The sequence below is a fragment of the Neodiprion fabricii genome, chromosome 6 (assembly GCF_021155785.1).
Source record: "Neodiprion fabricii isolate iyNeoFabr1 chromosome 6, iyNeoFabr1.1, whole genome shotgun sequence".
Lineage (NCBI taxonomy): Eukaryota > Metazoa > Arthropoda > Insecta > Hymenoptera > Diprionidae > Neodiprion > Neodiprion fabricii.
The window spans coordinates 13,835,745-13,863,489 of NC_060244.1; the positions used below are offsets into that span (position 1 = coordinate 13,835,745).

The window sequence follows — 27,745 nt, forward strand, 5'->3', positions numbered from 1 at the left end:
TAATATACCTAAAAAAGAATACTTAGAATTTGAAGATCATGCAGAAATCATAATAGGATAAACCCCAATACCTAAACAACATAAAAAAAATACCAAACTAAAATCAAATGAATGAAAATTAGTAACATAAGGTATTGTTATTCAACAAATCAATAATAATATTAATATAATTAAAGGAGATAAAAAATAAGGAAAAAAATTTGATATTAAAGGAACAGAGAACTCTTTAGAAAATAACTTAATAGCATCAGAAAATGGCTGTAAAATACCTAAAATTCTAACCTTATTAGGCCCTTTACGAATCTGAATTAAACCTAAAACTTCACGCTCTAAAAGAGTTAAAAAAGCTACTCTAACTTATACTACAGGGTGTCCCATTTTAATCTTACATCTAAATTATCTCGAAAAATATTGCTTTGATCAAATTTTGTTTGGAGCAAAAGTTTTAGAATTCAAAAAGGGACGTTCAAAAAAAATTTTGTTGAAGGTCCCAAATTTAAAATAGCGACGCTACGATGGCTGACATGGTTTTTTTAAGGGAAACCTAACTTTTTTTTATGACAAAACAATGCATTGCATTGAAACTAACAACTTTTGTAGGAAACATTTTTCGATTCAGATTGCGGTTTTTATGTTGGAACTCCATTTTTGACTATTTAGCGCTGTCCGGAAGGTACCATACAAAACCCAAGCAAACCCAAACAAACCCAAACGAACCCAAACAAACCCAAACAAACCCAAACAAACCCGAACAAACCTAAACAAAAGTGTGCATGCATCTGTGTGTGCGTGTCTGAGGTTGCACGATTGTGGGCATGTTTGTTTTTTTTTCGCGAAGAAAGAAATGCTTATCGCACGATAAGAAAGTCGGACTTCCCCGGAATAGTCATGACTCGACGACTGTTTCGTGCAGTTTGCCTCACGGGTCACTGTCTTCTACCCGGAGAAATTCACGTGAGCTATTACTCTTGGTCTTCTTTATGGCTTTATTAAGTCTCAGCCGATCGGAGGATACCTGAGCATCGGCAACTGGTGATCCATACAAATGCTGAAGTATGTTATGCAGAAATAAGCGCACAAGGGAATTCGGCTGAGACTTAATAAAGCCATAAAGAAGACCAAGAGTAATAGCCCACGTGAATTTCTCCTGGTAGAAGACAGTGACCCGTGAGACAAACTGCACGAAACAGTCGTCGAGTCATGACTATTCCGGGGAAGTCCGACTGTCTTCTCGTGCGATAAGCATTTCTTTCTTCGCGAAAAAAACAAACATGCCCACAATCGTGCAACCTCAGACACGCACACACAGATGCATGCACACTTTTGTTTAGGTTTGTTTGGGTTTGTTTGGGTTTGTTTGGGTTTGTTTGGGTTTGTTTCGGTTTGTTTGGGTTTGTTTGGGTTTGTTTGGGTTTGTTTGGGTTTGTTTGGGTTTTTTTGGGTTTGTTTGGGTTCGTTTGGGTTTGTTTGGGTTTGTTTGGGTTTTGTATGGTACCTTCCGGACAGCGCTAAATAGTCAAAAATGGAGTTCCAACATGAAAACCACAATCTGAATCGAAAAATGTCTCCTACAAAAGTTGTTAGTTTCAATGCAATGCATTGTTTTGTCATAAAAAAAAGTTAGGTTTCTCTTCAAAAAACCATGTCAGCCATCGTAGCGTCGCTATTTTAAATTTGGGACCTTCAACAAAATTTTTTTTGAACGTGCCTTTTTGAACTCTAAAACTTTTGTTCCAAACAAAATTTGATCAGAACAATATTTTTCGAGATAATTTAGATGTAGGATTAAAATGGGACACCCGGTATAATAAGTAAAATTAATCTTCTTAAAAAAACTATAATCAATTCAATAATATGAATTACTAATTGTATATAAAAATACACATGAATAAATTCTAAATTTATTACATTAATCTGCCAAAATAGTTAAAAAATTTAATAAAATTCATTTCCAATAAAATCATAATAATTTATCAAATTATAGTCCTCTCGTACTAAAGATTTTTAATAAAATTAAGGATAGAAACCAACCTGGCTTAAACCGGTTTGAACTCAGATCATGTGAAATTTTAAAGGTCGAACAGACCTAAATTTTCTTCTTCTACACTAAAAAAGCTTCTACACCAAAAATAAATTTTAATCCAACATCGAGGTCGCGATTTTTTATGTCAATAAGAACTTTGAAAAAAATAACGCTGTTATCCCTAAGGTAATTTAATCTAATAATCTGAAATATAGGATCAAAAATTCATTAATAATGTGAGACAAAATAAAAAGTTCATTAAATTTAATTATCACCCCAACAAAATAATTATATTAATTTCATAATAATAAATTAATCAATAAAATGAATATAAGTATAAAACTCTATAGGGTCTTCTCGTCCTCTAATAAAATTTAAGCTTTTTAACTCAAAAATTAAATTAAAACTAAAATTTATAAATAATATATATATATATATATATATATATATATATATATATATATATATATATATATATATATATATATGATTTCATAAAATTATTACAATTTTCAAATTAAGACTAATTCTAAGCCTAAAATATGATTATATAATTTAAAATCAATTATAAAATTAAGAATTAAAGCTAATCCCTTAAAACTTTTATATCAAAAACAATTATTTTTATTGATTGAAATAATTGATAATAATATTCAAATCAAATTCATTTATCAAAAAACTAGATAACTTAAAAAACAAAAAACATTTTATTTCTATTTAAAAATTGAAAATAATTATTAAACATTAAAAATAATTTAAAATTAAATAGATCTTTTCAATTCGAGAGAAATATTAATTTATATTATTTTTTCAATTAACCCTGATACAAAAGGTACAATAAATAAAATATACTTTTTAAAAAATTTTATTTCTTAAAATATTTCAAATTCCTATCAATATACAATTAAACTATAATTTAAATTATTTTTTCCTTCAACAATACTAAAATTATAAATTCAATAAAATTATTTTTATTGATAAAAAAATTTTAAATATAAAAAATGTAATTTATTAATTTCAAACTAAGTTGAATTGAACAACTATTTGATTTATTGTAAATAAAAAAATCCTTCGAAATAATTTGAATTCTAAATACACTTTCCAGTATATTTACTTTGTTACGACTTATCCCATTTTATAATGAGAGTGACGGGCAATTTGTACATATTTAATTTTTAATTCAAATAGATATAATTTTAAATTTTACTATCAAGTCCAATTTTGAATGAATATTTCAATTTAATATCAAAAATAAAATTTTTATTGTAATTCATTTAAACTTTAATATAAGCTACATCTTGATCTGAAATAAAATTTCTATAAAATTTAATGAAAATTATGAATTTAAAAAAAATATTCTGTCAACGGAAATAAATAAACTCAATTATTAAAGTAAGATTTATCGCGGATTATCGTTTTATAAACAAATTCCCCTAATTAGTTTTGAATACAGCCAATTTTTGTAATTTTGAAGAACATAACTATTAATTATTGAAATATAATATCAACATCTGAAATAATAGGGTATCTAATCCTGGATTAAATTTTAGATTTCATAAAATAATGTATATATATTTATATATATGTATTGTGACGTGGTATTTTGTACCCCGTCACTTTGTTAATTATCGCATTCCCCTAGGTGCAGATATCGCTAAAAATAACGAAAGCACGTCTGAGGCCAATACTCCAAAAACGAACGACTAATTATCTTTAAGTTGAATTCTCTCTACTAAGCTAATGGTATGCTATTTTCTAATTCTGTAATGCTCTACGAGAACCATCCGCGAGACCTTCGCGTCAAGATACTAGGACACTGCCTGATAGGGGTCACGTACCAGCTCAACATCGACCACAACCGACTACAGACGAACGAATACCGCTGAAACCACTCCCGATGGATGCCTATCTAGTTGTCGAACAGGGTCGTGCGTGATGCACAAACAGCACCTCCAACTATTTGAGACTTATCGGCCAGGAGCTGAGCCACGAATGAATGCTTCTACCGCTCGGATGCATCGTTAGGCGGCGTACAGGGCTGTGCGTCAAAAACACAACAAAGCCTCCCGTCGACGATACTTATCAGCCTGGAGCTGAACCGACCCTAACATCTACTAAGTCGTTGACTATCCAATAGAGGACGGTTTTCTCTTCACGAACCGTCCTATCGAAGGACTGCGGCGTGGAATAGGCTAATGATATGCTGACCACGGGGATCTGGTGGATCTAGTGTGGGGATCCGGGTTGAGGGCCATCACCACCAGATCGTTCCGGCATGAGGGCTTCAATGAGCGAGGGCCGGGATGCAGCGCCGACGAAATAGCTACAACGGGGAGTACCAGTAAAGCAAGGAGTGAGTTACAGTCGGTCGCAAGTCCGAAGGACCGGTGACGTACTATTGCCGCACACCTCAATATGGCAACACATGAGCAGTACGACCCCCCCTTCTCACCAACGATACCGCATAGCTGAAGGAAAACATCTCTAACCACCTTCCGACGTTCCGATACCTCGATACCTGTCGTCGAGGGAAAAGAAAAACAAGCGGCGAGGGATTATCGCCGCCTACTCGTGGACCAGGCCTACGCGACCTGCTGGTCCAATTGAAATACCGCAAATTTGAGGAAGAATCACGTGACAGCAGCTCGACGAAAATCAGGATCATCGCTCATCTCGTCACTCTATGTTCAGTTCCTGAATCGCAACGACGTGCTATCGTCATATTTAGTGCCATTACTGCTATCACCATAATTAGTTCTCGCTATTATACCGCATTCGCTAATACCTGTTATATCTTCTTTTACGTAAGTGAGGTTCCTTTTCTATTTTGTGAAGCCGCGAGATTACTTGCAATATATCGTACCTTTACCTTTATCTCTTTCTCTCTTTACCTTGCAGTTGGTCTGCTTGAGCCAATTGGGCTCGTATCTTTTCTCTTTATCTTGCAGTTGGTCTGCTTGAGCCACCTGGGCTCGTACCTTATTCTCTCTTATCTCTTATCTTGTCCCTTTCTCTGTCTTATTGCAAGTAACTTCGCGAATGATTGACTATTACTTACGCATTGTAGTGAGTATTGCTTTATTTTATTATCTTTCTCTACTGGAATATTTGAGTGTCTAATATCGCTGTCTAGCAGCGCGTTCCGTTGAAGGATCAATTTTTATCTTAGCTACTGAGCATTGCGATTTTGTTATATTTTCTCTGATTAGTTTCTATCTGTCTCTACCTATTATCGTTGATTATCGTATCTTAGTGAGTGTACCGCGGGAGCGATCTTACATCGCTGCGCGGTCCCGCTCGTCGTTCATTTGACATTGGAGTATTGTGCCGTATCGCATAACATCTTTTTCATTATTTTCTTCGCTAATATCGCTGATCGTAGCTGTCCGCAGTCTCTTTGGTTTGCCGTATGTTGCATATTAATTATCTTGAATATTGTTCGTCTTATCTTGAATTGCCTTTTATCGTACCGAATATTATCTCTTTTTCTCTCGTACTTACCGCAAACTAGAGGCTACGTAGTATCTGTTATTCTCTATATCTTATGATAATTTTCTACTTGACCTGTCGCTTGAATTTACCTTGTAATTCATAATTCCCTGTCTGCCTATTTCTGATCATTCTGGTAATGTGATAACTATTACAATTGTTGTATTTCGCATGTGTTATAATCGCTTCTCATATTTTATGATTTATTTGCTTACCGCTTAATTTAAGTACAGTATATCTTTTCTGTTCTGCCTATCTATCTTAAAACCGGGTTAATCATTACCTTTAGTATCGCGAGCTTGCGCATATTTCCCGCTTATTCGGAAAACGTTCCGTTATTTGTTAAATCTCTCGCTTAGCTTTTCTCTGGCTGTAACTATTGTTAATTATCGCATTTATCATAATTGTATCTCAATCTCTTCAGCTACTTGCTTGTCATTAAACTTATCGCTTCTCGCTTAATATATTTGATATTAGTCCTGCTTCACCTGTTTCTTATTTTATCTATTGGATTCGACTCCGCCCCTCTACCATTATCTTGTCTATCTGAGCAAACCGTGCAAAACCGTCGTAGAACCTGACCTTATCTTTATCTATTACCTTTACCTTTACCTTTGTCTTTTTCTCTAATTATCTATTTTTGACGCATGTGCGTCTGGCGCCCAACAATCGTATCTTTCTCTCTTATCACCGCTCTCTCTATCCAATTCTTCAGGTTAGTGACTGCGCCGTAGGGTAACCAATTATCGTTCTATCGTTTTACCCTCAAACATAAAAAAAAAATATTGGTTAAAGTATATATAAATATATAAATATATATATAAAAAATATATATATATAATCAAAAAATTTTAATCCACCATAAAATTCTTTTCAATTGAAAGTAAATAAATTAATACAATTTATTGATTAAAAATTTTAATTTGTATAAAACGTTTAACCGCTACTGCTGGCACAATTTTTTTGTCTATACTTTTTATATTATTAACATTTCTAAATTTCTTTAATTATTAAAATTAAATTCTGCAAAAAAAATATTTTCAATTGATTGAAAAAATACATGCAAAAAAAATAATAATAATCATATAAAAACCAAAATCAAACTTTAATAAAAGATAAATAAAAATTACAATATATATATATTATTTAGTGTAATAAGCACAAAGATTTTTGAAATCTTTAGGAATAGTTTAATTCTATCATTAATAAATAAGATTTAAATACAAAATTTTTATTTAAAACTTTGAAGGTTATTAGTTTATTTAACCTAAAATCTTAATTTTATAGTTAAATATATAACATTAAATTGCAAATTCAAAATTATAAAAATCATCAAAATTTTTGAAAATTAATTATTAGAATATAATAAAATAAAATAAGTTATCAATATAATAAAAACATTGAATAAAATAATCTCTCTATCTAATAAAAAAGTTTCAAACAAATGAACGTAGAAAAAGATTATAATAACAAGAGTAAAAAAAAGATTATAATAACAATAGTATATGCATGAAGTTGGCGGTGGGGTGAGATCCCGAAAACAAAACAAAAAGCATCTAGCAAACCCTTTGACAGCTGTCATCGGCTGTTTATGACAGTCTTTGACAGTCTTTGACAAATATCTTTATAGGTATCTGTTTCTGACGCGCAAAAAATGAACATGCAAACGAAAATTATCAAGATGATTCCCGACGGAAATTGTCTTTTTCGCGCGTTGGCGTATTGTGTAAACGGCACTCAAGATCGACACGTAGAGGTGAGACTGAGTATCGTTTCAAATATAGTGGATAATTGGTCTACGTTTGCGGGTTTTATTACAGGTAATGAGTCAAACGGTGCTGTGATTAGGTCACCTGGTGATTACAAATCACATATGAATAAAAATGCAATATATGCAGCTGCGGACATTTTTGAGATATGTTTGATCGTGTATCGCGAAGAACAAATTCATCCACACCGGATCGGATCACAAAATGAAACACAATTGTTACGCCCTGATGTACCGCCTTGGCGTACCTTTTTCAAAATTCCATTTCATTTCATTCATTTAATTATTTCATAACAATCTCATATTCTAATAAGGTCACGTACAGTCCTCGGCATCCGCTGACATTGTATCTTATTTGCTGACACCAGGAATCGCGCTATAAAATTACTGACCTAGTAACAGCGGCGCTCAGCCCGGGAATATCTCTCTTTTTAAGTCAAAATTATCATCAATCATTAGGATAAACCACTACCTTTGGAACCACCAAATTAAAACAGATTATTTGTTAAGATGTGTGGATGAATGCGTGAGAATTATCTTAAGATACCTTCTGTTAACATCTTGTACGTATAAGTGACGAGATTGAGAATCGTCGGAACATCGTTGAATGGCGCGAACTAACGCTGACCGTGTAGATTTGGACACCGGGAGGTCGCCCCCGCACTTAATTGGCTAATTACTGTTGCAACTTATTGCAACTGCAGATTTGTCCCTAGTAATACCCTCTGGCCCAAGCAGCCATGTCTTACGTCTGTCAAGTCGCGAAGTGCGTGGACGTAAACCCGGATTAGCCCTCTCGAGCAATAGTAGCGTTCGGAAAATCTTAGTTGTGACCGGCCTAAAGTCTCGCGCTAATTCGTCAAATTCGAGCATTCAGTTATTCTATTAGCTGCAAGAGACTCACTTTCTTCTACGTTTTCATCTTTTCTGTGAATAGACATTTTAATGATATTCCATTTTCCATAATTAAATTGAGTTCGGCCCTGATTCAATCGAATCAGGTAATCTTAAATATAATTCCAAATCTAAAAGACTAAGTGACCGACGTTCAACACCGTTCGATTGATCAACTCTTCCAAACTTGAGGTGAGGCCCCTGGTCCAACATTCTACCGACGCAGACCGACACGATCCGATGGCTCTCAATCTCGTCGACCGATTCACCTAAAGCTAAGTCAATCCGAGTGTTAATCTTCGAAATTAAACGAATTCTTGTTCCACCTTTATAATCAAAATCTACTTCAGTAATTTTCATTCAAAATCAAGTCTAGAATTGGTGGCTAGCTTCACTACCCCCAATTAAATCGTACTTATTGTTTCCAAGAATTAACGAATAAGACTTTACCATTATATATATATATAATTGATTCAAGATAATCTAAAAAGAGAGATATAATACAATAATCACGACCAGCTAGTTAACCATCGTTCAGAGTAGATGTTCCTGGTACCAAATATTAATATCCTTTAGAATACTATAACACACGATTTGTATGAACTTGAACACTTTATAAATTGTTATTTTCGGCTCATATATCATTATCACCATTGATTGTTACCAGACATTTCAATAACCAAATCGAAACAGAATATACTTCATCTTTCACCAGTTAAATTATATTAAACATTTATTTTGAACGACCTTCTTCCCACTTTCTTTATTATAAAATTGCCTCAACAATTTAAACAAACCTCACAGACCTGTACAGGACTAAAGCAACACGATCCTACAAATTACCGGCTTATCGAAAGGTAGGTCTTCTCTTAGTTTTAATAATTATTCATTGTCGTTACGTGGGAGCTTGATTATTCAATTAATCATTAACTACCACCGCTCAGTACACCCTCACCCCCACGTAAAACAATTCTCGCTACTCTTCACCGGCGACGGAGACAGTAGATACTTTGATATCTTGCAGTACCAAAATAAAATTCAGATAGTGAGTAATAAGTATGAAAAGTAACAATCAAATAATAGTAAATCTAAATATATCACCAAACAGTCAAAAGGACAGCCAGGATTTACGATGACAATGGAGAAAGGAGGAGTTTCAACCAGCAGACAAGGCGATGGAGACGGTGGATGGTCGGACGTATCACAAAAGAAAAAGGAAAATAAAATTGTAAGTGCGAATAACTAAATAAGCCAGAGAATAATAATAAACAAATATTCCTATAACCAGGCAAGAGGACGACCAGGATCTATGTTAACCACAAGAGAAAGAGGTGTTTTGCGGAGTGAACAGCAACACAAATATAGAGAAAAAAATAATATCAAGAAGGTGATTTTGGAGAATAACGGGCAGAGCGGTAGCAAAAATAATTCAGCAAGTCAAGGAGATAGATCGATATCAATAGAGAAGGAACACCAATTTTCAATCAACGAATGGAAGCTTCGATTGATGAAAAAAAGAAAAGTAAGCACAGAAGGAATTGAAGTGGACAGCAAGTGCAGACTTGTCATCAAATCAACATGAAGGAATTCGCCTGTCTACTAGACAATGCGTAAGGAAATAGTGAGGCGCGCAGCGCTGAGTGCCCGAGGCGCGTAGCGCCGAAATGGGGTTGGCGCGCGAAGCGCGCAGGGGCGAAGCCCCTAGTTATGAAAAAATGAAAATTAAATATAAAATTATTAAAATTTAATTTAAATAGTACTTTTAAATATAATGTAGTAGGTAATATTAAATTAATATAAGAAAATAAAATACACTTTTCGCAAGAATTAAGGGAACAACAAAATTTTCGAAATTTTTTGGTGATTTTCAACAGGCTGTATTTCAGTGAAAAATGGCCGTACAAGAAATTAAAAAACCAAGCTTCTAAAGCTTGAAGACTCTTGTTTTTCAATTTATTGGTTAAAAATTTTTCAAAGCACTATTAACCATGCAATCCTTGGATAAAGCACGAAGAAAAAATTTTCAAAATTTCTCACATTTTTCTTTTCACTCTACGGGCATGGAAAAATTTTTCTCAGCTAAAACAATGCATAGATCGCATAGCCTGTTTATTCAGCTTCAAGATGCATTTCTTCAAACCTCGATACCACCATTTGTCTTCGAGATATTGAATTTTGAATGCCAAAGGATCCTTTTTCACTCAACTGCCGATATCTCTGGAACTACTGGTCGCACAGCGAGCCGAAGGGCAGTTTCTTTTTCTGCAGAAAGCTTCCTACAAACATCTGTCAAAGTTGATGTCAAAAAAAATTTTTTTTCACCTGTCGCGTTAACGTGAAAAAAGAGCAAAAAAATGCCAATTTGCCTTTTTTTGGATAATCGACTGTATCTTCGTCAATATTGGGGGGAAAGCATAGTCTAGAAGAAAATTTTACAGCCTCATGTACCCCAAATGTCCCTCTAAATCGGTGGATCGATCGGTTCAGCGGTTTTCCTGGACCGATTGATTGAAATTTTGAAAAAATCAAGAGAACAAGGTCCCTTAAGAAACAAAAACCTTGTTCCCTTGATTTTTTCAAAATTTCAATCAATCGGTCCAGGAAAACCGCTGAACCGATCAATCTACCGATTAAGGGGGACCTTTGGGGTACATTAGGCTGTAAAATTTTCTTCCAACCTAAGCTTTCCCCCCAATATTGTCGAAGATACAGTCGATTATCCAAAAATTCCTTAAGAAACAAAAACCTTGTTCCCTTAATTTTTTCAAAATTTCAATCAATCGGTCCAGGAAAACCGCTGAACCGATCGATCTACCGATTTAGAGGGACATTTGGGGTACATTAGGCTGTAAAATTTTCTTCCAACCTAAGCTTTCCCCCCAATATTGACGAAGATACAGTCGATTATCCAAAAATTCCTTAAGAAACAAAAACCTTGTTCCCTTAATTTTTTCAAAATTTCAATCAATCGGTCCAGGAAAATCGCTGAACCGATCGATCTACCGATTTAGAGGGACATTTGGGGTACATTAGGCTGTGAAATTTTCTTCTAACCTATGCTTTCCCCCCAATATTGACGAAGATACAGTCGATTATCCAAAAAAAGGCAAAATGGCATTTTTTTGCTCTTTTTTCACGTTAACGCTACAGGTGGAAAAAATTTTTTTTTGACATCAAGCTTGACAGATTTTTGTAGGAAATTTTCTGCAGAAAAAGAAACTGCCCTTCGGCTCGCTGTGCGACCAGTAGTTCCAGAGATATCAACAGTTGAGTGAAAAAGGATCCTTTCGCATTCAAAATTCGATATCTCGAAGACAAATGATCGTATCGAGGTTTAAAAAAAAGCATCTTGAAGCTGAATAAACAAGCTATGCGACCTATGCATTGGTTTAGCTTGGAAAAATTTTTCCATGCCCGTAGAGTGAAAAAAAAAATGTAAAAAATTTTGAAAATTTTTTCTTCGTGCTTTATCCAAAGATTGCATGGTTAATAGTGCTTCGAAAAATTTTTTATCAAAAAATTCAAAAACTAGAGTCTTCAAGCTTCAAAAGCTTTGTTTTTTTATTTCTTGTACGACCATTTTTCACTGAAATACAGCCTGTTGAAAATCACCTAAAAATTTCGAAAATTTCGTTGTTCCCTTAATTTTTGCGAGAAGTGTAGTTAATGTAAAAATAATAAATATCAAACTTTCAATAAAAAATTTATTATTTACTATTAAAATAAAAAAAAGAAACTTTGGGATAAACCCAAATATAGGAGGAATACCAGCTATCGATATAAATATTATTATAACTAAAAACTTCATAAAATAACTTATATTATTAAACTTATGAACTTGATTCAAATAATTTATATTAGAATGACTTAAAAAAATACAAATTATTGAATATTTAGAGAATGAATCATTGAATAAATTAATGAAATATAGAAATCAATTATTATTGACATAAATATCCTAGACGTATGATTAATAGAAGAATAAGCTATAATCAATTTTAATGATGTTTGATTTAATCCCAATAATAAACCTATAAATCCAGATAAAATTATTTATATATAAATAATCAATCTATTATTAATATTGATTAAAATGAATAATGGAGCAATTTTTTGAACAGTTAAAATAAAAAAACAATTTTTTCATCTCATATTATTGCTAATCTTTACCAATCAACAATGAGATAGACTAGCACCTGACTTTAAAATAATCTAATTTGTAATAAAATCATAAAAAAATTTATATTCATGAAAATTAAATTTATTTTTGTAATTGAAATTCTTATCAATAAAAAAAAATAAGCCCCAACTCGAATAATATAATATATCATTGAAGAATTAGAAAATTTGAATAATTTATTATTACTATTTATTAATAAAGCAATAAATGACAATAAATTTACTTCCATACCTATTCAAGCACCAATTCATGACGAAGAATAAATAGTAATTGAAATACCAAAAGTGAATATTGATTAAGAATATTTATTTGAACTAACTAATTGAATGAATTTTCAGAAAAAAAAATAAATTTATCATTAAAATTTATAATAATTTATATTAACTATGAAAGTAATTATAATATTACATAATTTATTCTATCAGAATAACCCGTTTTCAGGCATTTTATATAAAAAGTAAAATATTGAAATTTTTATCTATGAGATATGAACCCATTAGCTTAATTAGCTTATCTTTTTTATACATATATATATCTATATATTTTATATTAAATATCCATGTATATATATATATTATATACATTAGTATAATGAATATAAATCGAGGTAATGAGGTTGAATAATTTGATAAAATAAAGAAAAAAACTAATGTAAATAAATTATTTTTCTTAAATTGAAGAATAATTAATTTTCGAAAATTAAAAATATAAAATTAAATAAATAATCATTTATCTGTCTGTGTGTTTTCTTTAAACCTTATAATAAGTTCTAATCCATTGTCCAGATGCTCTAAACTACAATTAATAAAGTATATTGAATGGCATTTTATTGATGGAAAATATTTTTATTTTAATTAATATGTGAGCAGATAATTGAAAAATATATAGGATTTTTTTGATAATTATATTTATTTTTGAAAAATTTAATTATTGTAGAAAATTTTTTTTTTTGGATTTCTCTTTTTTTAAAAGTAAATTAAAAATTATAATATGTATATACATATATGTATATTATGTATATACATATAACACAAATTGACATAATTAAATACAAATACGGGCTATTCCGCGTCAACCGGATCAGTCATCTCTCAGATATTTTTTCAATTTGGCATGTGGATTGTGTAGGGGGAGTTAGATTTTTGTGCCAAAGCGCGAATCTCATAATGCAAAATTCGATTTTTTATTAACAATAACAAATTAGACTCCCATTTTTTTCAAAAATTCATAACTTTGGCAAAAAATTAGATACAATTTTTTTTTTTTTTCAAATTACGCGAAAAGCTCCATAGAATTCAAAAAAAAAATACGAAATGGTGAAAAAAAGTTGTTATCAATTGTTTATTTAACAATTAATTTTTCAAAGATTTTTAAAACAGTGATTGACACAATCAAAAAATTTTTTTAAAATTCTGACATGTTCCTTAAACTGTACTACAACCTGTGAATTAATTCCAGAGGGGTGTTTTTCTTCGTTTTCGAGTTAAAAATCATTAAAGGTGTCGATGCGCGTGAAATTGCGGCGCGCCGAGTCTCTACGTAATGGCGGGCGGCCGATTGCCGTCCACCGCTACCCCGCGGCGGCGTCGCAGCGTTATTTTAGAGTCATTTTCACGATGTAGGACATGATTGAAGAATCTGAAAAAAATACTGTACCTTCACAGGGCCTGCTCAAAGCGATAAGTGAAGTTTCAGGAATGTGTTTTTCACCGTTTTATTACAGAGATTCAAAATAACGGTTACACACCATGAGAGTGCACATAAATGATAATAATTACATAACTTGCTACTTATTTTAAAATAAAAACACATTCTTCAAACTTCACTTATCGCTTTGAGCAAGCCTTGTGAAGGTACAGTATTTTTTTCAGATTCTTCAATCATGTCCTACATCGTGAAAATGGCTCTAAAATAACGCTGCGACGCCACCGCGGTGTAGCGGTGGACGGCAACCGGCCGCCCGCCATTACGTAGAGACTCGGCGCGCCGCAATTTCATGCGCATCGACACCTTTAATGATTTTTAACTCGAAAACGAAGAAAAACACCTCTCTGGAATTCATTCACAGGTTGTAGTACAGTTTAAGGAACATGTCAGAATTTTAAAAAAATTTTTTGATCGTGTCAGTCACTGTTTTAAAAATCTTTGAAAAATTAATTGTTAAATAAACAATTGATAACAACTTTTTTTTTACCATTTCGTATTTTTTTTTAAATTCTATGGAGCTTTCCGCGTAATTTGAAAAAAAAAAAATATATTGTATCTAATTTTTTGCCAAAGTTATGAATTTTTGAAAAAAATGGGAGTCTAATTTGTTATTGTTAATAAAAAATCGAATTTTGCATTATAAGATTCGCGCTTTGGCACAAAAATCTAACTCCCCCTACACAATCCACATGCCAAATTAAAAAAATATCTGAGAGATGACTGATCCGGTTGACGCGGAATAGCCCATACTTATTTTTATCATTATATATATATTTATATTATGCATTAATATGATGAATATGAATGGAGGTAATTAAGTTAAATAATTGAATGAAATGAAAAAAATAACTAATTTAGATAAATTATTTTTCTCCAATGGAAGAATAATTAATTTTGAAAAATTAAAAATATGAAATTGAACAAATAATCATTTATCCATCTGTATTTTTTTTTTAAACCCTGAAATAAGTTCTAACCTATTGTATGGATGCTCCAAACTACAATTCATAAAGTATATTACATGGCATTTTCTTAATGAATAATATTCATATTTCAATTAATATGTGAGCAGATAATTCGAAAACATGCAGGATTTTTTAAATTATTATATTTATTATTAAAAAATTTGAATACCGTGGAAAAAATTTTTTCTTTAGAAATTTCTCTTTTTTCAGAAGTAATTTGAAAATTATAAGATTTTTATGAAGGAAGTTCGTGACCAGGAGGTAGATTGAAGATGATGAAATTAGTCGAAAAGCCGGTCAGGAGAAGACGTTTAATGATTTATAAAACGTGAGTAAAAAATCGACGTTTCGGCCGGGCCCTGCCGACCATCCTCAGGATAAACTTTTATAATGATTAACAAAAGGAATGCTTCAAAAACAAAATCGGATTTAAAGCATGGAGATACGTTCATACTAATACATGTTGTTACAAAAATAGGTGAAAAATTAAGAAATTACACGCACATGTCTGAGTGACAGTTTTAGGTTAAGCGTCGAGTTTTGACGGAAGGTCAAAGAGAGTAAAAATACGTTAATAAGAATGAATTATGGTGGAAAGAGTGCTTAATAAGAATGTGGAGTGAGATATGAGAAGGAGATAAGTTAAATTTGAAACAGATTACTCACAAAAATTGACGACCAGTACATGCTTAGGTGTTGCTAATAGTTCAGCATTTCGGACAGAAGTGAAGGTTAGCGGGAATCGATCCGTAAATCTATGTTGATCACGTGTGCTATTGATCTATGTTCGAATGTTATGGACTTCAAAGGCAGGTGACCAATCGGGGCCACGGGCGCCAAAATTTTTGAAAACAAGATTATGAAAACTAGAGAATGTTAGAGTATAAGTGGCTCAGATGTTCAATGTCAGTACGTTTGTTAACAGAGTTCCTTTTGTTCTTAAAGATATGAATCATTTCCTTAATGATACGTTAATACCAGTTCGGTTCTGTAGCTAGGGTTATAGAGTTGTTAAAATCGAAATGATGCCCCAGACTAAGGGAGTTTTCTGCTGAAGCGCATCTATCAGTGATATGGCATTTAATATTAGAGCGATGGCCAGAAATTCTATTTTTTAGGTGTTGTGACGTTTGTCCAATATAACTTTTGCTACAGTCTTGACATGGTATTTTGTATACACAGTTAATTTTCTCTAAATTAGGAGTTACAGACTTAAGATGAGAAAACAGGGAAAGTTTGGTAGTATTAGATATTCTAAAAGTAATTTCAATACCCTCGTCATTCAGAATTCTTTTGATTTGGCTAGACAGATTTTTAATGTACGGTATAGAGATAGAGTTTTTATATTTGTCCTTAACATTTCACCTGCCTTTGAAGTCCACGACATTCGAACATAGATCAATATCACACGTGATCAACATAGATTTACGGATCGATTTTTGTGAGTAATCTGTTTCAAATTTAACTTATCTCCTTCTCATATCTAACTCCACATTCTTATTAAGCACTCTTTCCACCATAATTCATTCTTATTAAGGTATTTTTACTCTCTTCAACCTTCCGTCAAAACTCGACGCTTAACCTAAAACTGTCACTCAGACATGTGCGTGTAATTTCTTAATTTTTCACCTATTTTTGCAACAACATGTATTAGTATGAACGTATCTCCATGCTTTCAATCCGATTTTGTTTTTGAAGCATTCCCTTTGTTAATCATTATAGAAATTTATCCTAAGGATGGTCGGCAGGGCCCGGCCGAAACGTCGATTTTTTACTCACGTTTTATAAATCATTGAACGTCTTCTCCTGACCGGCTTTTCGACTAATTTCATCATCGAAAATTATAAGATATAATATATATAATATAAATATATAATAATATATATATTATATATATATATATATTATACATTAATATAATAGACATAAATGGAGGTAATTGAGTTGAATAATTTCATAATTAAAAAAAATAACTAATTTGAATAAATTAATCTTCTTAAATTGGAAAATAATTAATTTTTAAAAGTTAAAAATATGAAATTCAATAAATAATCATTCATCTATCTGTATGTCTTCTTTAAACCTTATAATGAGTTCTAATCCATTGTACAGATGCTCCAAACTACAATCCATAAAGTATATTAAATGGCACTTTCTCAATGAAAAATATTCTTATTGTGATTAATATGTGAGCAGATAATTAAGAAATATATGGGATGTTCCTAATAATTCTATTGATTATTAAAAAATTTATTTATTGTGAAAAAAATTTTTTTTTCAAAAATTTCTCTTTTCTCAAAAGTAAATTAAAAATAATCATATATATATATATATATATATATATATATATATATATATATATATATATATATATATACATATATATATATACACAAAACACAAATTGACATAATTAAATATAAATACTTATTTTCATTATCATATATATATATATATATATATATATATATATATATATATATATATATATATATAAATTATATATGTAAACAAATATGACGAGGCCTATATTCACCTCATCATATTTCTTCCTCACTCCCAAATTTGAAATTTCACCGCACAACAATAAGCGCCTTTGGCAGTTTCACGGTCAATAGTACATACGTGTAAATATGAGCGAATAGAAACAATAGAATGCCGAGGGCATTATGACAGATTAGTACATAAGCTATTATCAGCCGAATCGCACGTGGAAACGTCAGAACGAGAGAAAAATAAGCTGTAAATGTCGTTTCTCCATTTACAGAGAAACTCATCGCAGCTTCGACAGTGTTAAAAAAGGAACATTATATATATAATATATATAATATATATATATATATATATATAATAATGAAAATGAGTATTTATATTTAATTATGTCAATTTGTGTTTGGTGTATATATATATATATATATATATATATATATATATATATATAATTATTTTTAATTTACTATTTATTATTTTAATTTATAATATACATATATATATATGTTACGTGGGGGTGAGGGTGTACTGAGCGGTGGTAGTTGATGATTAATTCAATAATCTAGCTCCCACGTAACGACAATGAATAATAATTAAAACTAAGAGAAGGACTTACCTTCCGATAAGCCGGTAATTTGTAGGATCGTGTTGCTATAGACCTGTACAGGTCTGTGACGTTTGTTTAAATAGTTGAGGCTATTTTATAATAAAGAAAATGGGATGGAGGTCGCTCAAAATAAATGTTTGAAAAGATTTAACTGGTAAAAGATAGAATATATTCTGGTTCAATTTAGTTATCGAAATATCTGGTAACAATCGATGGTGATAATTATATATATGAGCCAAAAATAACAATTTATGAAATATTCAAGTTTATACAAATCGTGTGTTGTTTTATTCTAATGGATATTATTATTTGGTACCAGGAACATCTATTCTGAACGATGGTTATAACTACCTGGTCGTGAATATTGTATTGTATTGTATCTCTCTTTTTAGATTATCTTAAATCGTTTAATATTATATATATATTTAATATATATATATTTAATCGTTTAGTCTTATTTGTGAATTCTTGGAAACAATAAGTGGAATTTAATTGGGGGTAGTGAAGCTAGCCACCAATTCTATGCTTGGTTTTTGTGAATTTACTGAAGAAATTTTGATTATCAAGGTGAACAAGAATTCGTCTAATTTAGAAGATTTACACTCGGATTGACTTAGCTTTTGGGTGAATCGGTCGACGAGATTGAGAGCCGTCGGATCGTGTCGGTCTGCGTCGGTAGAATGTTGGACCAGGGGCCTCACCTCAAATTTGGAATAGTTGATGAATCGAGTGATGTAGAACGTTGGTCACTGAGTCTTTGTAAATTTAGAATGATATCTTGTTACCGAGAGTTATAATTAAAAGTGTCTGTTTTCTGATTTTAATGTATAATGAAATTAATTGGAACGATTTATTTATTGAAAATGATAGTGTAATTATTATTATTATTACTTAAGATTACCTGATTCGGTTTGAATCAGGGCCGAACTTGATTTAATTAAGGAAAATGGAACTGCATAAAAATGTCTATTCGCGAAATGACGAGATTTAGTAAAGAACAGAAAAGATGGAAATGTAGAAGATAGTGAGTCTTTTGCAATTAACAGATTAACTGAAGCTCGAATTTAACGAATTAGCGCGAGACTCTAGGCCGGTCACAATTAAGATTTTCCAAACACTACTCTTGCTCGAGAGGGCTAATCCGGGTTTACGTCCACGCACTTCGCGACTTGAAAGACGAAAGACGCTGCTTCTTGGGCCCGAGGGTCCAAGAGGCTGCAATTGTAGTTGGTCACAACGGTAATTAGCCAATGAGGAGCGAGGCGACCTTCTGGCGCCCCAGTCCACATGGTCAGCGTCACCTCACGCTCTCCAACGGTGTTCCGACGATTCTCAATCTCCTCGGTAACACATTAAAAATATGAACAAAAGATATTCGCATGCAATTTTCACACATTCATTCATACATTCCAATGAGTGATCTATTTAAATTTGATAGTTCTAAAGATAGTGGTTTATCCTAGTTGTTGATTATAATTTTAATTCAAAAAGAGGGATACTTCCAGGCTGAGCGCTACCGATGCTAGCTCAGCAGTTCCTTATTTCAGTTCTTGGTACCAGCTAAATAAACGAAAGTTGAACCTTATACTAGGGATCGTTGTTGGTCTCTACGTGACTTTTGCCAGGAGGGGTGGAACTCGCTGTTATTCGAATATGAGATTTGATTAAATGATATATGCGCATTGAAGTAATCAAAGAAATGAAATGAAATGGAATTTTAGAAAGGTACGCCAAGGCAGTACGTCGGGGCGTAACATATATATATATATATATATATATATATATATATATATATATTGTGACGTGGTATTTCGTACCCCGTCACTTTATTTAATTATCGCATTCCCCTAGGTACAAATATCGCTAAAAATAACGAAAGCACGTCTGAGGCCAATACTCCAAAAATGAACGACTAATTATCTTTAAGTTGATTTCCCTTTACTAAGCTAATTGTATGCTATTTTCTAATTCTGTAATGCTCTTCGAGAACCATCCGCGAGACCTTCACGTCAAGATACCAGGACACTGCCTGACAGGGGTCACGTACCAGCTCAACATCAACATCACCGACTACAGACGAACGAATACCGCTGAAACCACTCCCGATGGATGCCTATCTAGTTGTCGAAAAGGGTCGTGCGTGATGCGCAACAGCACCTCCAACTATATGAGACTTATCGGCCAGGAGCCGAACCACGAACGAATGCTTCTACCGCTCGGATGCATCGTCAGGCGGCGTACAGGGCTGTGCGTCAAAAACACAACGAAGCCTCCCGTCGACGATACTTATCAGCCTGGAGCTGAACCGACCCTAACATCTACTAAGTCGTTGACTATCCAATAGAAGACGGTTTTCTCTTCACGAACCGTCTTATCGAAGGACTGCGGCGTGGAATAGGCTAATGATATGCTGACCACGTGGATCTGGTGGATCTAGTGTGGGGATCCGGGTTGAGGGCCATCACCACCAGATCGTTCCGGCATGAGGGCTTCCATGAGCGAGGGCCGGGATGCAGCGCCGACGAAATAGCTACAACGGGGAGTACCAGTAAAGCAAGGAGTGAGTTACAGTCGGTCGCAAGTCCAGGAGACCAGTGACGTAACATTGCCGCACACCTCAATATCGCAATACCTGAGCAGTACGACCCCACCCCCTTCTCACCAACGATACCGCATAGCTGCAGGAAAACATCTCTAACCACCTTCCGACGTCCTGATACCTCGATACCCGTCGTCGAGGGAAAAGAACATCAAGCGGCGAGGGATTATCGCCGCCTATCCGTGGACCAGGCCACGAGACCAGCTGGTCCAATTAAGATACCGCAAATTTTGGGAAGAATCACGTGACACCAGCTCGATGAAAATCAGGATCATCGCTCATCTCATTACTCTACGTTCAGTTCCTGACTTGAAAAGACGTGCTATTGTTATACCTAGTATCATTACCGCTATCACTGTGACTAGTTTCTCGTTATCGTATCGCATTCTCTATACCAGTTCTATCTTCTTTCACGTAAGTGAGGTTCCTTTTCTATTTTGTGAAGCCACGAGATTACTTGCAATATATCGTACCTTTACCTTTATCTCTTTCTCTCTTTACCTTGCAGTTGGTCTGCTTGAGCCAATTGGGCTCGTATCTTTTTATCTCTTATTATCTCTTATCCCTTTCTCTGTCTTATTGCAAGTTACTTCGCGACTGGTTGATTATTACTTACGCATTGTAGTGACTATCGCTTTATCTCATTATCGGTCTCTTTCAGAATATTTGACTGTCGAATATCGCTGTCTAGCAGCGCGGTCCGTTAAAGGATCAATTTTTATCTTAGCTATTGAGCATTGCTATTTTGTTATATTTTCTCTGATTAGTTTCTATCTGTCTCTTTACCTATTATCGTTGATTATCGTATCTTAGTGAGAGTACCGCGGGAGCGATCTTATATCGCTGCGCGGTCCCGTTCGTCGTTCATTTGACATTGGAGTATTGTGCCATATCGCATAACATCTTTTTCACTATTTTCTTCACTTATATCGCTGATCGTAGTTGTCCGTAGTCTATTTGGTTTGCCGCACGTTGCATATTAATTATCTTGAATATTGTTTGCCGTATCTTGAATTACCTTTTTTTCGTACCGAATATTATCTCTCTTTCTCTCGCACTTACCGCAAACTATAGACTACGTATTATCTTTTATTCTCTATATTTCATGATAATTTTCTATTTGACCTGTCGCTTGCATTTACCTTGTAATTCATAATTCCCTGTCTACCTATTTCTGATTATTCTGGTAATGTGATAACTATTACAATTGTTGTATTTCGCATGTGTTATAATCGCTTCTCATATTTTATGATTTATTTGCTTACCGCTTAATTTAAGTACAGTATATCTTTTTCTGTTCTGCCTATCTATCATAAAACCGTGTTAATCATTACCTTTTAGTATCGCGAGCTTGCGCATATTTCCCGCTTATTCGGAAAACGTTCCGTTAATTGTTAACTCTCTCGCTTAACCTTTCTCTGGCTGTAACTATTGTTAATTATCGCACATATCGTACTTGTATCGCAAACTCTTCAGCTACTTGCTTGTCAGTAAACTTATCGCTTCTTGTTTAATATATTTGATATTATTCCTGCTTCACCTGTTTCTTATTTTATCTATTGGATTCGACTCCGCCCCTCTACCATTATCTTGTCTCTCTGAGCGAACTGTGCAAAACCGTCGTAGAACCTGACCTCACCTTTACCTATTACCTTTACCTTTATCTTTGTCTTTTTCTCTAATTATCTATTTTTGACGCATGTGCGTCTGGCGCCCAACAATCGTATCTTTCTCCCTTAGTATCTCTCTCTATCTAATTATTTAGGTTAGCGACTGCGCTGTAGGGTAACCAATTATCGTTATATCGTTATTACCCTCAAATATATAAAAATATCTGGTTACAATATATATATATATATATATATATATATATATGTATATTATAAATTAAAATAATGAATATGAATGGAGGTAATTAGGTTAAATGATTGAATGAAAAAAAAAAAAACTCATTCAAATGAATTATTTTTCTTAAATTGAAGAATGATTAATTTTTGAAAATTAAAAATATGAAACCAAATGAATAATTACTCATTCATCTGTATGTTTCCTTTCTCATGATAAGTTTTAATCCATTGTATAGATGCTCCGAACTATAATTCATAAAGTATATTCAATGGCATTTTCTTAATGAACAATATTTTCATTTTAATTAATATGAGAGCAAATAATTGAAAAATATATAGGAGTTTTTGATTACTATATTTATTTTTAAAAAATTTATTTAATTTGAATAAAATTTTTTTTTCAAAATCTTTTTTTTTCTAAAAGTGAGTTGAAAATTATAATTTATGTGTCGACGTAAAGCCTCAGTAAGGCGGAGAGGATGTAAAGTGTTCTTTTAGGCGTTGATTATTCATATTTAGCGTGACGATCCCGACACGTCTGGTATGCTCTCTAGCTAATTACCGTGACTGTCGATTTCGTCCAAGCGTTGTTATAAACAAACCATTTGTTTGTTGCTGAGATTCCGTTATTCAGCTATACTCATAGCTTGCTAATAACGCTTGACGCTTGATACGGTGGACTCATAGAGAGTTTGATTTCGAAAGACACATCCTCTCATTCACTAAATACATTTTAAAATGGAATTATTAAACAAGATTTGTGATACTCCGACATATACATATATATATATATATATATATATATATATATATATATATATATATATATATATATATATATATATATATATATATATATATATATATACATGGATTGGTCAAAAGGTCAAAAGATCAAAAATTATCATATGTATATATGTTTATATATATATATATATACATATAATAATTTTTGAATTACTTCTGAAAAAAGAGAAATTTTTGAAAAAAAATATTATATACATATATATTGTTGATATATGCGAAGATCATGAGAAATATACAAATGTACAATGCATGTGAAAGTATAGATGTCACTTATACATAGGTAATAAACGACTGTAAGCGAACGATAGAAGTAGTCTGTCGAGTGAGTCAAAACTGACCGGGTCGTCTTGGATTAGACGGGACTCAGGAACTGAGTGTATTGTATTGAGCACGTGTATATTTATTCCCCGCACCTATTGTATTACAACGTTTTTATTTTGCACCTTTATCTTTACTTGATTACTCTGTAATAAACGTTAATTGTAACTACGAACAGTTTTATCCAAACCTACTCTCACCAAACACCAGTATTAAATATCATATATATATATATATAAACATATACACACATAACACAAAATGACATAATTAAATATAAATACTTATTTTGATCATTATATACATATATGTATATATATGATACATTAACATAATGAATATAAATGAAGGTAATTGAATTGAATAATTTAATAAAATAAAATAAATAACTAATTTGAATAAATTATTTTGCTTGAGTTAGAGATGAACTGATTTTTAAAAATTAAAAATATAAAATAAAATGAATAATCATTTATCTATCTGTACGTTTTCTTTGAACCTTATAATAAGTTCTAATCCATTGTATAGATGCTCCAAACAACAATTCATGAAGTGAATTGAATGGCATTTTCTTGATAAATAATACTTTTATTTTAATTATTATGGGAGCAGATGATTCAAAAATATACGGGATTTTTTGAATAATTATATTGATTATTAAAAAATTTAATTATCGTGAGAAGAATTTTTTCTTTAACAATTTCTCGTTTTTGAAAAGTAAATTGAAAATTATGATATATATGTAAGCCAATAATCATATTGTTAGGTAGGAATGAAGATTAGGGTGATAATCCACACATGTAAGATGCAGTTAACAACTGTAATATTAAAAATATGTACAAATTAGTGAAATACAGAGATATTACCATTTACTAATAATCTTATAGCTAACCTGAATCTATACAATTGCCGATAGCAAACCCTTGTATACATCAATATAATAACATTGATGCTAACAGCTCGGAGTCTTGTTACATACTGACTCTCACACGCGTGTCAATAAGCGACGCAGCCAAGCTTGATTACGCACAAGCTTACATATACGAGTATACAAAAATATATATATATATACACATAAGACAAATTGACATAATTGAATATAAATACTTATTTTCATCATTATATATCTATATATATATATAAATATATATATATATATATATATATATATAAATATATATATATATATATATATATATATATATATATATATATATATATATGTATTATACATTAATATGATAGATATACATGGAGGTGATTGAGTTGAATGATTTATTGAAATGGAAAAAATAACTAATTTGAACGAATCATTTTCCTTAGATTAAAAAATTAATAATTTTCAAAAATTTTAAAAATGAAATTGAATGGATAATCATTCTTTCATCTGTATGTCTTCTTTAAGACTTATAATAACTTCTAGTCCATTGTACAGATGCTCCAAACTACAATTCATAGAGTATATCGAATGGCATTTTCTTAATGAATGATATTTTTATTTTAATTGATATGTGAGCAGATGATTTGGAAATATGAAGAATTTTTTCAATAATTATATTTCTTCGGAAAAAATTTATTTATTCTGAAAAAATTTTTTTTCTTAAATTTCTCTTTTTTTAAAAGTAAATTAAAAATTATAATATATGCATATACATATATTTATACATACACACATAACACAAATCGACATAATTGAATATAAATAAGTAGTATAGCAAGGCGGGTTCTGAGTACAAACACCTTCTTTACCGACCGAGCCGCTCCGCGCAGCCCGCCGAGGCGCTCCGCGCAGCCCAGACTCAAACCCTTTTCCGCTCCGCGTAGCCCAGACTCCAACCCTTTTTCGCGATGACGTCACAGTCTGCCGTACCGAAGGTCAAAACCGTGCAACCTTACCGACAGTTGTTCGATCAAAGGTCAAAATCCCGTGATGACGTCACAGTCTGCCGTACCGAAGGTCTGTAGTGCTCGCCTGCCGACGGTAGAGGGCGCAGCGGGGGGTGAGAACTTCTTTACCGTCCCGCATTCTTTTCCCACGATATGACTGCTGATGTGTAACATTAACCACTCCGAATTCCTTTCCCAATTTCACTGATGTGTAACATCAACCACCCCCACATTCCTTCCCACGTTATCAACCACGTGACATTCCAGAATTAATGGTTCCGAGAATCGTGTTTCACTTATTCGGATGTCGGTTTGATATCAACCACGTGACATTTTTTTGGCTTGTAACTGCCGTGTGAACTCGACGATGAATTTTGAACGGGTTCAGTCAAGACCAGCGTGCAAGGTCGACCGATAGCCGCGGTACATTCAAAGCCATGGATCTGCGGTGTTGGGTTACCATCGCTCTTGGAATGCCAAAAGGTGCGCGCGCATCCGTACAGCTGCCCTATAAAAAGAACGCTCATCACTGCAAACGATCATTAAGTCACAACTTGTCAAGTATACGTGAGGAAAAAGCTCAAGATGGAATCCGCGAAGTGTTTGAGATTGATCGATATTATGGAATCGACGTTCAAGATTTCATCTGAAAACTCGGCGCCGGCAGAAATTGCAAAATGGATTCGATTGGGAACCCAAAATATTAGGCTTCTGAACAAAATTTTGCGAAAGGCTTCATCGATTGGAGAAAAGATGAGAATTATCACAACGATCGGACTCTTGAAAGCGCTCACGGAAAAATTCAAACGTCTTCAGAAAACGGGTGGAGGTACGCGGAAAGTAAGAAGAAGCGATCGAGTTCACTGGGAAGATTTGGAATCAGCTTTCGAGGAGAGAATTCGAACTGGATCCATCGTCAATTTAAAACATAAAGATATGGAGAGATTTCTAGAAGACGCAAAGGTACTAGCTGTGACGAGACTAAAAAACGCTTTGAAGAAAGACAGGAGCTTGAAAGCCAACGTTATCCTGGCTTGTAAATTTGAAGTTAGAAAAGATGATCGCACGGTGGAAGAGATCAAATTTTTTGATACGAGAAATGAAATCATTCTCCAGACAACGGATATGAACGAATGGTTCATCGAAAACGCGACGGAGCGTTTGTTGAAAAAGGTGGAAGACTTCCAGGAAAAGGATTCAGGCTGGTCGCTGACTGAAATAATCAATTTGACTGTGAATATCAACAAGTACGTACCACTACGAGGCGGTGTCTTCACATACACACCACTACCCAAAGATATTCAAGATAAGAAGGCTGTCGTCAACATCCGTAACAGCGACTCGTATTGCTTCCTCTGGTCGGTCACCGCAGTTCTGTTCCCAGCCGACAACAACAATCCCAGCAAAATTACTTCGTATCCACATTTCAGCTCAGTGCTACAATACGACGGTTTGGATTTTCCAATGTCTCTAGACAACAACATCATATCAAAATTTGAGAAGCTTAACGGTCTTTCAATTAACGTTTACGGTATAGACCAAGATGATCGGAAAAAAAGTGAAATAGTACCGATTCACCTGAGTCAGAATGAGTCTGATAAACCTGTAATTCATCTTTTGGCGATAGAAACTGAAATCACTGACGATGACGATGATGATGTCGATATGGAAAATTATAAAAAAAATAGAATCTTCCATTTTACTTGTGTTCGAAATCTGTCTCGATTGACGAGTTCTCAAATTTCTAAACATGCACGTCGTACTTGGTTATGTGATAGGTGTCTATCACACTTTCAATCTGAAGAGTGTTTAACAAAGCACAATGTAGATTGCATGAATTTAAACAAAACCAAAGTTATTCTACCTACAGATGAGGAAAAAATACTGAAATTCAAAAATTTCAAGCATAAAGAAACCGTTCCATTCTGCATTTACGCGGATCTCGAATGTTTACTGGAACCTACGCTCAAAAAGATGGGTACAAGAACAATTTATCAGAAGCATCTTCCGTATAGTATAGCTTACAATCTGCATTGCGCGTTTGACGATTCGCTTTCGAAATTCAAAATTAATCGCGGAGAGACTTGCGTTCAATGGTTTGTGAACGAGTTAGCGGAATTGGCACATTCGTTAGAGGGATACTACAAGACTGTTGTACCGATGG

General features: G+C 32.9%; 2 long non-coding RNA genes across 3 annotated transcripts; one reads left to right on the plus strand and one right to left on the minus strand.

Annotated features, from left to right (window-relative positions):
- On the plus strand, nt 1–10,426 carry LOC124184193. Its single transcript, XR_006871138.1, has 3 exons — nt 1–136; nt 8,715–8,719; nt 10,417–10,426. It is a non-coding gene; the product is annotated as an uncharacterized LOC124184193 (long non-coding RNA).
- On the minus strand, nt 1,984–27,170 carry LOC124184191. Of its 2 annotated transcripts, XR_006871135.1 has the most exons (3): nt 15,527–15,574; nt 10,092–10,112; nt 1,984–2,095 (listed from the first exon to the last, which is right to left on the minus strand). It is a non-coding gene; the product is annotated as an uncharacterized LOC124184191 (long non-coding RNA). The 2 variants fall into 2 exon arrangements; XR_006871136.1 differs by lacking the exons at nt 10,092–10,112; nt 15,527–15,574 and adding an exon at nt 27,121–27,170.
- Between the last annotated feature and the right edge of the window lie 575 nt (nt 27,171–27,745).